This window comes from Chrysochloris asiatica, unplaced genomic scaffold (genome assembly GCF_000296735.1).
Source record: "Chrysochloris asiatica unplaced genomic scaffold, ChrAsi1.0 scaffold00125, whole genome shotgun sequence".
NCBI lineage: Eukaryota > Metazoa > Chordata > Mammalia > Afrosoricida > Chrysochloridae > Chrysochloris > Chrysochloris asiatica.
Genome location: NW_006408643.1, coordinates 5,675,401 through 5,679,440, shown reverse-complemented (window position 1 = coordinate 5,679,440; position 4,040 = coordinate 5,675,401). Strand labels below are relative to the sequence as shown.

The 4,040-nt window shown below is 54.5% G+C and overlaps 1 protein-coding gene across 1 annotated transcript in view; it reads right to left on the bottom strand.

The window, feature by feature from the left end:
• The window catches only part of MATK (megakaryocyte-associated tyrosine kinase), a 17,270-nt gene extending 16,207 nt beyond the window's left edge, over positions 1–1,063 (bottom strand). Inside the window, exon 1 of the mRNA XM_006868942.1 lies at positions 824–1,063. The gene's annotated coding sequence lies outside the window, so the exon portion shown is untranslated. The remainder of the gene's footprint in view (positions 1–823) is intronic.
• Positions 1,064–4,040: the final 2,977 nt, after the last annotated feature.

The window sequence follows — 4,040 nt, the reverse complement described above, 5'->3', positions numbered from 1 at the left end:
TTCAGGCGCAAGGCAAGGAAATCAGGAATGAGTCAAAGTCATTCCAAGTGTCTCCGACCTCAGGGTCGGCTGGCGGGGGCGGGGTGCTGCAGCCTTGCTGGGCTTCCCCCTGCAGCCAGCTGAGTCTCTGATCGTCTCTCTCCCAACCCCGGATAGTTCACAGACTCTCAGATGTCTGGGAGGGTGGAAGTCAGTTTTTCCATCCCATCTCCAGAAAAGCCCCCAACTCACCTAATTCAGGTGCCTGGGCAGTGGGGGGGGGGGGCAGGAGTGCGCCCTTCAGTCTGTACCCCACTCACATGTACACTGAAACATGTATACACACCCGCACCCCGAAACAACACCGGGGTTGGGACCCCAGAGACCCACAGGCACGCGGGGCCGCAAGCAAAGAATCGTCCACTTAGAGACAGGTGTGTACACGCGAGTTCACGCGCACAGGCGAACTGCCGGCGCGTCCCCCCAGCACCCACACAGCCACACGGGAACACCTGGGTGCTGTGCGCACGTAGGAACATGCACACGCAGCTCGACCCCACTCGAGCATTTCTCCATGTGGACGCGCGGGACACAACCCACGGCTCTCGGAGACGCGTTTCCTGGCACCTTGAAAAATGCCCCCACCTTGCACCGCACCCTATTCGTGCCTGATCGGTTTCAACCACCCCCGGCTCAGCTGCGTATCCGCCGCGCGCCCAGAACGCACACACGCGCGTGCACACGGCTCCTCCCGTGCATCCAGGGCCCCCACCATCCTGCCCCAGCACCCTCGGGCTCCTCACCCCACCCTGCGGTCTCTGTATCTACCCGGTTCTGCGCTCACCTCCTCAGGGAACGACCCCGGGCCGCGCCCAGCGCCCGCCCCCAGGAGGGCTCTTGTGCGCAAACTGCGCACCCCGAGGCGGCCCCGGCTGTACAACTTGTAGCAAGTTGCTCGATTTCCTCATTTTGGGGGGGTGAGGACAGGGTTGGGGGCGGAAGGCGCCAGGCCTCAGAGGCCCCCGCGGGTCCTAGCGCCGGCCGCACTGCGGGCAGCTCCGCTCGCCGCCGCCGGCCCCGCCCCGCGTAGCCCCCACGGCTTCAGCGGCGCCGCCCACGTGGACTAGGGGCTCAGGAGGAGGGCCACGCACGTTCCGGACCTGGCGCCGCGGATGCACGTACTCCCACCCACCCATGGAAGTGGATCCTTTGGTGTGTGGAATGGGATGCAGCGGGCGCAGAAGTGAGCTTTGTGTGGAGAGGTGAGCAAGGGTGGAGTCCACACACCCCTTCCTAGGTCAGATTCGAATGTGTCCTCAGACGGAGGAAGGCCTGGAAATGAGTTCCCCTGCGCCAGCCACGACTCAGGGATCCCCCTCCCCCGTGTGCCCCCCACCATCACATTCTCCAGATTTAGAAAGCTCAGGTGTGGGCACCGGGGTTGGGTGGGGGGGATGCCAGAATTCTCCGTCCTCTCATCCACCCAACACCTTGGTCTGGGGTGGCACAAATGGTTAGGCATTGGACTAAGATCTGGCTACTCAAACCCACCCAGACATGGTACGGAAGTAAGGCCTGGTAATCCGTTTTCAGAAGTTCACAGCCTTTGAGAACCTTGTGGGGCACAGTTTTACTCTGCACTCATGGAGTGGCCCAGAGTTGCAAACCACTCCACAGCAGCTAACAGTAATTACCTTGCTGGGTGGTCCAACAACCACTTCCTGTGTCCTGGGGAAGTCTTTGAACCCTCTGAGCCTCAGTTTTTCCATCTTAGAAATAGATGCCACCTCGAAGATGACACCAAACCGCATTGTTGTGAATCGATTGTGACTTAGCAACGCTGTAGGATTTCCAAGACTGTCGTCTTTGTGAAAGCAGACTTCCCTCTGTGGAGTTGCTGGTGGATTTGGACAAGGCTTAACCAGTGTGTTGCCAGAGCACATAGAACAATGACCTCACAGATAACAATTACCCTTTAATATTTATTGTCTTTGAAAGGAACGTTGTAAGCACTTGCTATGCTTGGAGCCTTAGGTTAAGCACTTGACCACAAGGTCTGTTTGAACTGCAAGGTTGCCATTTCACACTCACCTCAAAAACCCTACACAGTTGGAATCGACTCCACTTAACAACAACAACACTTAACAACAACAACATGCACCAGACAGAGTCCTGGTGTGATGCTGTAGGATAAGCATTTGACTGCTAACCACAAAGTCAGCAGTTCAAGCCCATCAGCTACTCCTTGAAAACCATACACAGGGTTACTGTGAGTCAGAACTGACTCAAAGGCAGACTCTGAGGACACTGCTGTGTGTGATAGTCCCAAATCCTGACTGCGTTCTAGAATAAGACCAGTAAGTAAAGCCTATAGTAAACAGGTCAAAAGAGGCCTGGTGGCGCTGTGCATTAGGCGTTGGGCTGCCATCTGCAAGGTCATCATTTCAAGCCCACAAGCCACTCCATGGGAGAAAGATAAAGCTGTCTGTTCTCATGAAGATTTACAGTCTCAGAAACCCTGTTGCTGAAATGGACTCAGTGGTAGTGGCCAGGAGGCCTGGTAGTATAAGCCTACCTAGGTGCGCTGAGGAAGCAAGACCTGGTGATTTGTTTCCATAGAGATGTGTTTGATGTTAATGCCATTGAGTCACTTCCGACCCGTAGTGACCCTGTATAGGGTTCCCTAGGAGTGGCGGTAAACTTGAACCACTGACCTGGAAGTTGAAACTGACTTTGCAGTCTAGTGCATTAACCCACAGCGCCACACCAGGATCCCATAAAGACAGCAGCCTAGGAAACCCTATGGGGCAGTTCTGTCTCATGGGGCCACGCAACCCGCAGTCTTAGTGTCAATTCCGACTCATAGCCACCCTATATAGGGTTTCTGAGACTAAATCTTTATGGGAGCTGACAGTCTCCTATTTCTCCCACTGGTGGGTTTGACAGCCCAGTGCTTATCCACCAGGGCTCCTTATGGGGTCACTGTTGTTAAGTGCTGTTGAGTTGGTTCCCACTCATAACCACCCTGTATAGCGCTTCCAAGGAGCAGCTGCTGGATTTGATTTACCAACCTTGCAGTTAGCAGTCCAGGAATTGAAAAAACACTTCATAGCACCTAACAGCAGCCACATAGATGGCTCACAGAGAAACCGTGCCTGGGAAGGAACTGGAGATACATTTCCAACGCAGTTGCCAGGAGGCTCCCCTGAGCAGGTGGTCCAGGAGCAAACATCGGAAGGAAGTGAGGGAGTGCTCTGTGCCTGGAAGCATGAAAAGGTGTCAGCTGCTCTTATCCCTGTCACCATCATTACTGGGTCACTGGGGCAGCAGTCACATTCACCTGGAGCGAGAGCTCTGTGCCTTTCCCAGCCTCTGTCCCCTCTCTGTAGGGTGGGCTGTTCCACCGCAGAGGGTCATTAGATGGGGATTCTGCTCAACCCAACTCCAGGCCAGGTCCCCAGCTAGGGCTCCATTATCATGATTCCTAACAGACCAGTCAGCTTCTCTAAGGATGAAACTCATTTTATTACGAATTGGACCGAGATGCCCAAATACTCTGTGCCCAAGATTCAATTCTGTTGCCCCTGGAGCCTAGGAGTTTATAGTTTGGAGGAGCCATGTGATGTCTGGGAATAGAGAGGCAGGAATGAAAATTATGAAGCCCTTGGGAACTGGAAACAGTTAAGGACGTGCTTAGTGTTGTGAAGTGCCATCGAGTCAGTCCCGACTCATAGCAACCCTGTGTATGGTTTCCAAGGAGCAGCTGGTGGGTTTGAACTCCAGACCTTTTGTTTCGCAGTCCAGCGCTGATCCTACAGAGCCATGCCAGGAATCCATGCTTGGTTGTTGTTGTTAAGTGCCATCGAGTCGATACCAACTTATAGCGACCCTATGCACAGCAGAAGGAAACACTGCCCGATCCTGGGCCAACCTCACTACTGTTGCCACACTTGAGTCCATTGATACTGCCACTTGGCCCATCCATTTTGTTGGGGGTCTTCCTCTTTTTCTCTGACCCTCCACCTTACCAAACATGATATCCTTCTCCAGCGACTGGTCCC